General features: G+C 36.2%; 1 long non-coding RNA gene across 9 annotated transcripts in view; it reads left to right on the top strand.

Annotated features, from left to right (window-relative positions):
- LOC141561763 (uncharacterized) overlaps positions 1-12,221 on the top strand; it is a 553,911-nt gene that overhangs the window by 88,312 nt on the left and 453,378 nt on the right. For 6 of the 9 annotated variants that reach the window (XR_012488143.1, XR_012488142.1, XR_012488145.1 and 3 more), the window contains exon 2: positions 767-852. The exons of 2 other annotated variants lie outside the window; for them this stretch is intronic. This is a non-coding gene — a long non-coding RNA (uncharacterized LOC141561763). Of the gene's footprint in view, positions 1-766; positions 853-3,997; positions 4,113-12,221 lie in introns of all 9 variants that reach the window. One more of the 9 variants, XR_012488148.1, reaches the window with a different exon arrangement.

Genomic DNA, 12,221 nt, shown 5'->3' with positions numbered 1-12,221 from the left:
TTTCCTCTTCTGTAAAATGAGGAGGTTCGATTAGATTGCTTCTAAAGTCTCTTCTAACTCTATATCAGCGATCTTTTGAAAGTCAAGTAGCTCATGAAAAGTACAGAAAGAGGGAAAACAGTCTTGTTCTTCCTAATCAATTCTATGAGACTAAAATCAAGGGACCTCTATGAAACCTGAAGAAGGCTTACTTAAAACAATCAAAAGAAGGCTCCAATACTTTGGTGATTAGCAAATTTCTGGATTTGTCACCCAGAAGATATTGTTGAATGGAATTATAATGGTTTGAGAAGGATTTAGTCAAATTCATATTGTTGTAGTCCTGTTTCCCAAACTGCTTGGCTGCACTATAAATAAATACCAGCTCTTTTCAGTAGTCAGTTATGTCTACTGGATTCTGAGTTTTAAAAAATGCATTTATATGAGTTGAAAGTGGGGAGAAGAACACTATATCTGGGGGAGACTGCCCTGGGGGGGCCCACACATTTCTTATTGCATTTCAAATCCTCTCTCCATGAAGTGTTAGTTGACAGTTTATAGGGAATGTTATAGCTCACGGATGACTGGGAGGAATGCCAGCATGTCACTGCCTAGATTGTGCATTTTGGAAAGTGAAGAATGAAAAATGGTATTTGAGAGAGTTTGGAAGGTGGGGTGAATTTCATCCTTAATTACTTGAGGTCAACATTAAGGACAACAATTTCTCTTTCTCCCTCCCTCTCCAATGTCCCATCCCTAAAATTGCTTTTTTTTTTTTTTTTGTCAGAAACAGAATGAAACTAGGAATCTGAATAAGGCAGAGTATTTCCAGTATCCAATCACCTGTTCCAGGAGCCATTTACAAGGATAAAGGTATCCTGAAAGACAAGGAATCTGTTTTTTGACTTTCCATTTCTAGATGTCAGAATCTCTTACGATAGTCTTGCTTATCCATGCTAACAGAATGGTCATGGATAATTCAAAATCAGATTTTATTTACCTGTGAGATGCAGAGTTTTGCAATACATTGCTCTTCTCTGTTCTTTGTCTAGGTAGATATTAAAATGTTTGTGGTTTTTTTTGTGTACATTGACAGAGTAAATAGGCTGCCCAGGAACCCATTGGGAAGCATAGTGGTTGGCAGTTTGGGACATTCAAATTGCATTTCCACATTTAGATAGATAGCAAAGAGAAAGAGGGATGTGTAGTGGAAAGAGATATCGGAGGAAGATTGTCATTGAGTTTCCAGAGTTTTTCTTTGTCTTCTTATTGACCACTTTACCCTCCTTTTTGCTCATTAGTTAGTTCTTTAAAAAGTTCAACAAGGAGCACTTGGGTGTCAAAATGAATAGAGTTCTGGTCCTGGAATCAGGATGACCTAAGTTATTTTGCCTCAGACACTAGCAAATAACTTAATACTTATTGCTTAAAAAAAAAAAAAGAATTCAAGAAACGCAGATTGCACAATTTCTTTCTGCCCACAATAGTCTTTTAGTCCTAGAGAAACTTCCCCCATAGAACCTTTGTCTTTAATTTGTGACTCACCTTTCCTTAATCACTATTTCAGGCAAGCACTGTGCATGTTTTGCTTAATTCCCTATTTTCTATCCATCTCTTCATCAATTATCTTTTGGATGGCTGGTACCCTTTCCTTCTTTTCCCTTCCCCAATCTCTCTTTTAGAATCATAAACCATAAGCAAATCAGCTCTGCTATTCTTTCTGGATTTAGTGGTTCAGTCTCCTCTCAGGCTTCCTTTAATATCTCTGAAATTTTCAGGATCAAAAAACTCCCTCTTTGTCATAAAGCCCTTCTGTGTGTTATCTCCCTTGTTAGAATTTAAGGGATCTTGGCTCTTATATTTGTAGCTTTGTCTTAGCATACTGATTGCTACACTGTAAGTACTTAATAAATGTTTTTCCATTCATTCACAAATGATTCTGGGACTAGTTCACCAATAGGAGTTCTTTACCTAGACTTCTCTTTCACCAAAATTCTATAATCATGTGACTAAATCACCCATTAAAAAAACAAAACAAAACAAAACATTTTTCATCAGAATCCAACTCTTGCTGAACCCATTTTCTTACTGATGTGATTTGCATTTTCTTCTCCAGCTCATTTTACAGATAAAGAAACTGAGACAAACAAGGTAAATGACTTGTGCAGGGTCACATAGCTAGCAAGTATCTGTGGACAAATTTGAATTCAGGAAGAGGAGTCTTTTTGACTTTAGCACTCTACGCACTATGGTGAGACCTAGTTGCTCTAATCATCTATTAATGGGTATTTATTACCATGTAGTTCTGACTCTTAAATGTAATTTTTTAAATGTTTTATTTTTAAAATTTATTTATTTATTTATTTACAAAACATATGCATGGGTAGTTTTCCCAACATTGACCATTGTAAAAATTTTTTGTTCCAAATTTTCTCCACCTTCCCCTCACCCCCTCCCCTAGCTGGCAGGTAGTCCAATACATGTTAAATATCACCTGTGTAATTTAGCTCTAGGCTATCAGACTTGGCATGACAGAAACAGAAGTGCTTCTTGAGACCACCCACTATAATCTATAGCATTGTTATTTTTGCTTTATTTGTTCCTTTATACTCCAAATAGAATCTTACAAATTGCTCTGTGGGGACCTGACACATTTTTTTCTCCTTTCTCATTCCAGTTAGACTTTTATGATAATGAAAATGCTTTAGGTTTAAAAGCCCTTTCTTTTTCAACATTCTTGAATTTTCCAAGGGGTGATGGTTCAGAAACAACATAATTATCTTTTCTCCTAACTCTTCTACTATCTACTTTCCACTATTTAGTCAGTTCCGTTAAGAGGGCCAGACATGATCTGAATGATAAAACTAGCTGTTTGATTACTGCATAGGGACTGAGAACAAACACTCCTTTTGGATATATTCAATTTATTGACCTGTGGCACACTACAGGTATGTACAGGTATGATCAAGAACAGGCCTGTACCACTTAAGGTTAAAGACTTTTGCTTGGGATTCTATTTACATCTCTATGAGAAGTATAGACATACTCATTAATATGGAATTAAGACCTCTGCCATTAGTACCATTCTTTATGGTTGTTATAGAGGGGCAAAAAAATGGCCCCAGGGAAGAAAGGAGCCACACAATCCAATCTAGCAGCTAGATAAAACAGCCAGGAAAAGGAACTTCCTAGAACCAGAGGGTGGAATTAAATCAAGTTACCCAGGAGTCTTGGTTCCCAGACTTTTGGAGGAGGGCTGGGAATTTCTGGATCTAGCTTCTTGGAGAGAAGAATAAGGATGTGCTCCTAGAGCTGGAGGAAATGTAAGGGATTATTTGTGATATAGGGGAACAGATCTTGACTTCTTCTATTATTGTGAATTATCAGAAAAGTGCCAGATCCACTGCCTACTGGCAGCTAAGTACCACAGTGGATAAAACTTTGGGATCAAAGTCAGCAAGACTTGAGGGCAAATTCAGACTACTAGTTGTGTGACATGGGCAAGGCACTTAACTTCTATCTTACTCAGTTTCCTCAAATGTAAAATTGGAGTAATAATAATAATAGCACCTACTTCATAAAGTTTCGAGGATAAAATGAGATTAATATTTACATAATACTTCAGTGCCAGGCATTTAGTGGGCACTTAATATAGACTTGTTCTTTCTCCTTCTCCCCCACATGGGAAGAGAGTTGTCCTTCTAGTAACACTAAGTTCAGAATTTTTTTTTCAGCATAGCCCCAAATAGTTATAACAGAACTGTAAGTCTGGAGGAATATACATCCTTAGGAGAGAAGCAGGGGCTCACCAGAGTGGAGGGAATAAAAGTAGACAATTATATTTTAAGGGAAGCCTTCTATACTCAGGAAATGCTATCTTGGTTCTGTGATTTGCTGCTTTTTACGCCTGTTTTCTTATCTGCAAAATAAAAGAGTTGACTTGGATGTCCCCTAAGGTCCCTTTCGCTTCTAAATCTATGATCCTTTTGGCTCATATTGTGTAATTACTTCTCTATAGGAGCTCTCACCACTGTTCCTGAAAGTTGGGTCCAACACTCAGATTAAAATTCTTTTAACTAGTCACCCATTTGGAATCATTCAATCTCTAAAGAGGTGAAGAGCACAAGTCAAAGGTACTTCTCATTTTCCATCAAAGAAATGTTATCAATTATCTCAATTTTGTTTTATTGGGTATATCCTTGCCGTTCATAGTGATATGTTGATTTATGAAAAAATGAAAACTTTTTAAAGTTTAAAGTTACTTTCTTTGTTCTTAGTTTACATAATAGATGTGTTATTGAAAATGTTCTATTGATTGTTTCTATTAGTTTGAATTTAACTTTCAGTGCATAGGGCATACCGCCTGTACTGTATTTCCTATATATTCTTAGATAGGAGGAGCCTTGGGTTGGGAGGATATTATCTGGATTTCATTTCCCAGAAGGCTGTGCATGTACTTATTTTGGATGGTCAGGTAATAGGAGTACCTTTTATTCTGTGGACACCTTGCCCCTTTTCCTTTCTACTTTACCTCTTCCTAAGCTTAGATATCCAGAATCCATCTGGGATATTTGATTGCTTACATGGCTTGGGTGAGATGGGAACTCTATTTCTTTTGGTAAATTGGAAGATCTCCAGGTTTTTCCATTTGTCCTATAATTTCCTCATGAGGTCCTCTAGTTCTTACTGTCTAGCCTGTACCTATCATTTGTAAGCATCCTAGTTCTATTCTATTGATCTAGTCTAAGGAACCTTTTCTTTGTTATTGTACCTTTATGATATTTGGTTTGTTTCTACTCTGCAGCTGAATTTTCTTTTATGCATTGTCTCCTCTGACCAGAGTGTAGTTTCCTTGAGAGCCGGGATTGTCTAGTCTTTTCTATTTGTAACTCCAATACTTAATATAATTCTTGTCATATAGTGAGTGCTTGATAAATGTTTTTTCATTCTTTCATGCATCAAATGACAGTATTCTGAGGTTACCTAGCATGCATCTCTGAGGGGTTGAGAAAGTGGATCTGGGTGGAAAAATAGAGGTAACAGGGAGAGTTACTGAGAGATGGATGCTGCACATTTTGGATTTCCTTAACTTTTCTATTATGTCTCAGTAAATTCATTATCAGAAATTTTGTTATATTACAAGATATAATCCACTTTGGTTCTCACATCTCAGTTCCTCTATTCCTCTGAGCTAGGAATTCAGCCTCAATTTAAGGAGAGAACAGTGGGATAAACATCTCATTTCCCAACTGACTATACTTATTCTGGACTTTGAATTTCCCAACATTCCCTGCTCTGGGTATTTTCCCATGCTTCTTCCCCCTTTTCAGCTTTCTTGTGTGTTGTCTTTACTCATTAGATTGAAAGCTCCTTGAGAACAGAGATTGCCTTGTATTCCCAGTGCTTAGCTCAGTGTCTGGGACATAGAAGGCACTTAATAAATGTTTATTGACTATTGACATTCTTGGACATGATGATATCCTGAAACTCTAACAACAGTCTGGATAACAATAAATCAGCATTTTATTTTGTTTACTTCTGCATTGAGAGAAGTCAACTCTCTCAAGATATTGTTCTGTAAGAAATCAGTGTTTGAAGGCTGACTGTTCAAAACTATTTTTGCATTGATTTTGAAAATAAAAAGCTATTATTTAAAAAACAAAACAAACAAACAAGAAAGAAATCAGTGCTTATTAAACTGCTATAATAAGATAGAAAGGAAAGAAGAGTTGCATCATACTCTAATATACAACATTGGAACCATAAATAATCTGTGTCTTTCTCCCAATGTGTTGGAGGAGATAGAAAGGAATAACGTGCAAGTTGACCAGTCCTCCCCAGAGGAATGGGACTTACAACATTTAGTACATATGCCAAAAATGTTTACTACCTTATTTAGTTCCTTATAATTTCCCTGGTAGTCTGTTTTGTTAAATACTTTTGGCTCTGACTTCATATCATCTGACATGCTTTGCAAAGAGATATCCCGGTGGGGGCTTGGAGCTATTAATTTAATAAAAACAAAATGAAACTGGGTGATAGCAAGACTTCCCAGTCTAAGCTACAAATGTTTCAGGAATCATTAAAAAAAACCAAAAACCAAAAACCAAAACAAAACAAACAAAAACCAAAACCAAAACCCACCTCCATATTGAAATCTTTTTCGAAGCAAAGAATATTTTTGTAATATTCATAGTTTGTCATTGTGACATACTGGGTTTTCTTAAGCAGGTGCAGCCACATATGAAATAGCAGTCTTTCTGCCTGACTGCTTTGAGACAGTAGAGCAGTCGAGTGGAACATTGATTCCTTTGTTCCACAAACCATGCCCTTCCTTGGTGTAGCAGAGTGAGTGCTCATCTATAGAGCCAGGTAATATGGACTTGAATCCTACCTCTGATGCTTGCTGGCTCTGTGACTTCTCCACTTAACCTCTCAGAATATGACTTTTCTCATCTGTAAATGGGGAGTAATAATATTTGTAATCACAGGTTTGTTATATAGAAAGTGATTAAGAGGCCTAAAAAAGATGTATAAGTATACTCTCTAAGGTGTGATTATAGATCGTAACTAATTCAATTCATAAAACAGGTATTAAACACATATTGTGCTGTAACCAGGGGTGTGCTGGCAAATGTTTAATAACCAGATTTTTGAAGTGTAAATATTGTAAATAAAAATTGACTTGCTAGTTAGAACTGGCTCTAAGACTTGCATAGTTGTAAGGTTCTGTGCCTAGGATCACAGAGATGAAAGATAATACATACAGGTTTTTCCCTTAAGGAATCTGCTGTCTAATGGTAGACATTGCTTATAAAACATAAGCAATCATGTTTTATGTAAAGTGTGAGATAGGAAAGAAGAAAAGCCTAGACCAGTGTTATTCGAGGATCATGAGAGATAAGAGGACATCATTTTCTGCTGTGAAAGTGTGGGAATCAGGGAAGACTTCATGGAGAAAGTGGTATTTAAGAAGGGTCTCAAAGGAAACGAGTTAAGGAAAATTGGAGAGTCTGGATGCAAGGGAAGTTAGACTTCAGCCAATGGTCTTTGCATGAGGAGACAAAATTCTGAAGACTCTTAATGGTCTTTAAATTTCTTTTCTTCATAAATGTTAAATCCATCCATCACTTCTGAATAATCAAGAAAATTTAGAGCTGCCTCAATTGTTCTTTGAAAATTTCTATGTGAGATTTAATCAGAGATTAAATATCATAACACCCATTAGTTCCATGGTAAATTATTAAATCAGCAGCTATTTGTATTAAACTATATATTAATTTTCAAAGCCAAAGGAATGTTCTCACCAGAGAAAGTGTTTTGATTTAATGAAGTATCTGCTCTTCTATTAAGAGCCTGTGTGGCAGGAAGGAAGAATATTGGATCTGCTTGGGGTCAGGAGATTTGGAGTTCAAATTCCAGTTCAAAGATCCCTCTCACAATATTCTTACCTGAAAAACCCAGAGGTTCAGACTACCTGATATTTAAAATTCCCTTTGTTTGTAAATCTTATCATCCTATAGACCTAACGTCGGTTTTCTTGGGGGTTTGTATGGTTGGTGGTTGACACCATGGGAAGTTATAAGACTGGCAATGGTTCCAAAAGCTTTGTTTCTTTTCTCTCTTCTACAGGGTCCTCCAAACACAAAGGATACTCATGAATAAATATAATAATGTCACATTTATTCAGAGGTGAGACTTTTGGCAACCTTAGACTTCTAGGACACAACAGAGAACCCAGAAGTACATTAACAAAAAGTCTCTGAGCCACTGAAAGAGTTATCAAAAAGCCAGTGCATTTCACTCAGAAAAGAATCCCCAAGGACCTTATTGGTTCTGAATTTAACACAATTTAATTATTTATAATTATTTAACAATTATTTAATATTTATTTAATAATTATTTAAATTATTAAGTTTTATTACCTGCTTTTTGAGGTCGCAAAAAACTAAGCAGGTATGTGTGTCTGTCTGTGTAAGGGTCATGGGGCTAGGAAGGTACATGTTAGAGATGGATGCAATAATAATAGTCAATAGAAATTAGTCAAGTGTGAGAGAAAACAGAAAAAAAAACATTAAAAAGATAGGTAAAAGGATATATCTTAAGCAGAGTGGTTGGAGTCTGCTTTATTCATTATTTAATATCTCAGTAGCCTTTTCAATCCCTGTTCCTTTTCCTTATATATCACTGAAGAAAGGTATTTGCAGCAATCTGTTTTAGAAAGATTTCCAGCAAAAATAGCTAAAATTTGAAAAAAATTTTCACTAATGGAAAAAGGTAAGCTTCTGTTATCTAAAAAATTATTTGTATGGAATAATATTTTTTGAATGATATCAGATAAATAAAATATTATTATAATTAATATAAGAGATACAAAGAGCCATTTTACATTTATTACTGATCACTCTGGGTATATCCCAATAGTTTGATCTCAAAATTGCTACTTGTGTTTAGGGTTCATTTCAACCATGCATTACCCCCAACTCCTCCTGAAATTTACCCAAACCCTTCCTCCTTCATCACCAGAAAGTCAGGGCTGGGAAACAGATAAGATTCAGAGCTGGAAAATACCTTAAGAAATCATTTAGTGTAAACCTTTCAATTTACAAGTAGGGGAAAGGGGCAGATAGATAGTTCAGTGGATGGAATGCCAGGAAGTGTCAGGAAGACTCATCTTGAGTCCAAATCCAGTTTCCTCATCAGTAAAATGATCTGGAGAAGGAAATGGCAAACTAGAAAATCCCAGATAGGATCATAAAGAGTTGGACATGATTGAGAATGATTGAATAAACAACAATAAAATGAAAGACTCAGAGACTAAGTAACTTGTTGGAGATTATATTGATAGTGAGTAGCAAGTCCTGAATTTGGTGCTCTTTTCACTAGATAATGAGTCTGACTTCTAATCTCATGTACCTGTTCTTGGAAATTTTAACTGTAAATGGATTGTCAAGCCCTTGAACCAGGGGACCTTTCCAAATGATGATAGCTTATTTAAGAGCTTAAAAATGCTGATCATTATCATCATCCTCAAAAATAAACATATATTAAGTGCCTACTATGTACCAGTCATTGTGTTAAGCACCAGGGATACAACTATGAAAAAAGAAAGACAATTCCTGCGCTCAAGGATTTTATAATCTAATGGGGGGGGGCAGGGAGAAAAAACACAAATGGAAGCTAAAAAGAGGGTATGGGTGGGGAATGAGAAGAAGGTACCTGATATGGGGGCTTGATGGCAAAATCAGTTGATGAAGTTCCAAATTAATGTAGCCATGTGAGAAAGGAGGAACAATAATTAAAGCAATAATCAACCAGATTTGTGGATGACCAATGATAAAAGAATATTACCCATCTCCTGAAGAGAGGTGATGGACACATACTTTTTTGATGTGGCTACTGTATAGATTGGTTTTATAAGACTATTTTTGTTACAAGAGTTTTTTTCCCTTCTCTTTATCTTGAATAATGGTGAGCAGGTGGGGAGGAGAGCATCGGTGGAAAGAGTGGGTTAGCAATAGTGACCCCAACAAAAAAAGAGAGACATTAAAACAAAATTAAAAATTCACAGAAAAGAAGGAATTTCAGAAAGAAACAGACAAACAGGACAGTTTAGACAGTAATGGGAAAAACATATGCTTAAAAATAACCAAGCTATGTGATCAGAGATTTTTATAGACTTTTTTGTGTTATGTTGTGTATATGAAAACATTATTTTTCTGGATGAGAAAAATGATCTGTCATATCTTTTTATGAAAAGTGTCTATCCTGAAGTTGGGTCTTAAGTGAAGTAAATTAATGTTCTTATTGTACAAGTTGCAAGAGCTATCCTGTATGATTTTTTCCCCACATTTTATGAATCCTTCAAAGGGGGCTCCTTCTGTAGGATAGACATCTCTTTAGGTCTCTTGGCACTTCATGGAATCAGTGGAACCTGTGGAATGTCCATTGACTATCTTGATTGATTGGACGTTACACAAATGGCCTACCTTATTTTTCAATCATTCAAAGCATTTCTCTGATGATAATTTTAATTCTTCTTGTGTATGTCAGGTGTATTTAGGCAGATGCACAGACACCTTTATTATCCTTTGGGTGTCTCTCACCTGTAATTCTTTTGAACAGGTGTATTCTATGATTAAGAGTCAATCAGGATCACTGGAAGAACACTCATATTAAAGAGATGGATCTCTGTTTAAGGGAAAAGCTCGAGGCCATCAAAAACACTTCCCCAAAGGTAATAGAGATTGCTCTTGTTTTCTCATCCACTTCCAACTGGCAAATGCTAATGCTAATGCAAGTGCTAATCTGAGTCAGAACGAGTGTGTGATCTATTCACATCCAACAGAAACAAAAATCAAAATCAATCCTTTGGATTCTCAGTCACCTGGTCAAAGGCAAAGCAGACTATCATGAAGCCAGACTTAGTGTCCCCATCTTAGATCCTGAAATCCTCACATCACTTGTCCCTTTGAGTCAAAGATTTTCTGGCTCTGTTACAAGGTAAATGTAGCACTAGAGAGGAATAATATAGGTGGAATAAGAGATGCAGTATGACCTGAGGGGGCGCCAGGCAGGGCCCTTGGCACACAAAATATATATTTTTGTTGTCACCATCAAAGCTTAATTCGTTTTCATTTTCAAGCTTTAGAAGTACCATCAAAATGTCAACAATAATAGATATTTGTTAAGTCTCATCAGCCACCACCTTAACGTTAGCTAGTAATATAGTTGGTGGCTGACACTATCACTGGCAGGAGTGGGATACAGAAAAAGTGATTGGGGCCATGGTAGGATGACAGAATGGAAGATAGGACAAAAAGGTGGAAGAATATAAAAAAAAACAAACTTTGTTAGCTTCATAACTTTTGTCTGGGAAGGGTTCTATTTATTGCTCAGGGCATGTTTATTCACTGTTTATATGTTGTTTTTGAGTTTTGGGACCTAAAGGGTGAGTTAAATTTGAGCGAGGTCTGTTTGCTACATGTTTTTCCTCCAATTTGCTAGGAAGAGGAAGAAATTTTTCTATCATATTACCCCAGAAGGGAACAAAGGCCCCCACATGGAAATTTCATCTTATGACAATGAAATATTGAAAGGGCTGCTTGCAGGAGAGGAGCTCTTATGATGGAAAACCAGAGATGTCTCCTGGAAGGAGCTATTTGCCCAAGCAGATGGTGAATGATTGATGAATGGGACATAAAAGATTGATGCCTTGAGATGCAGATCAAGCTTGTTCCCAACCAATGGGGCTTAAGCCTCACATATTAAAGGCAAATAAAAAATTCAGGGAATGGATTACTTCCCTCAGCTGACGACTCAGGTAACTTTTTCCCTGCTATAAAGTAAGGGCCCTTAGAAAAAGTGGCCCTGCTTGTACATCTAGTGATAAATAATGATAATGTTGAAAAAAATTGATGCTCCCTATGATTTAACTGAATTCAAAAAACAGTGATTCGTTTCTTCCTATGTGCCAAGTTACATACTAGGCACCTGGGACAAGAAGACAAAAGTGAAAGTTCTTGAACCCTTAAGGAGTTTATATTTTACTGGAAGAGAATAGTATATGCACAGATTGAGTTTAGGCAAAATATTTGCTGATTGAATGTAATTTCAGGTGAGGTGAGTTGAGAGACACTTCTCCCCTTTTTGTAGAAAGACTGCAGGTATAGAAGGATGGTTTTATTGAATGATTTTTCTTTGTTGCAAGGGAATTACTATGTAGTAGAAAGGAAGCATATCTGGAAATAACTACAGTACAAGAAACCAAAAGGGGCCAGTAATCAAGAAATGAGTTGCCTTGTAATTTGAAAGAGATAGTTTTAGGATAAACAGAAGGAAATCCTACATTCTAACTTGGTATAATTATGGAATTCATTACAATTCCAAGTGGTGATAAAGACTAAAACATATTTAGGTTCAAAAAAGATTTAGATAGGTCCATGCATGAAAGATACATAATAGTAAATGTTGGGAAAATAGAAAGTTCATAGCATATAGCTAAGCACTGAGGTCAGCAGCAGTGAGCCCAACTAAGACTTTTGCACCATCCTTGGAACTTCCATTAGGTATATAATTAGAGGAACTGGTTCTGTAGAACCATAGGTTGTTAGCGCTAGTGGGATCTTAGAAATCATATTGCCCAATTTCATTTTACCAATTGTATTGGATGGCTCCTTCTGGCCATATCTCATTCCTCTCCAGCCTGTACTCCAGGTTTTTCATTTTAAATATATCTTTTC

The sequence above is a fragment of the Sminthopsis crassicaudata genome, chromosome 3 (genome assembly GCF_048593235.1).
Source record: "Sminthopsis crassicaudata isolate SCR6 chromosome 3, ASM4859323v1, whole genome shotgun sequence".
NCBI lineage: Eukaryota > Metazoa > Chordata > Mammalia > Dasyuromorphia > Dasyuridae > Sminthopsis > Sminthopsis crassicaudata.
The sequence above is the reverse complement of the archived record's forward strand: the minus strand, read 5'-3'. Positions and strand labels throughout refer to the sequence as shown.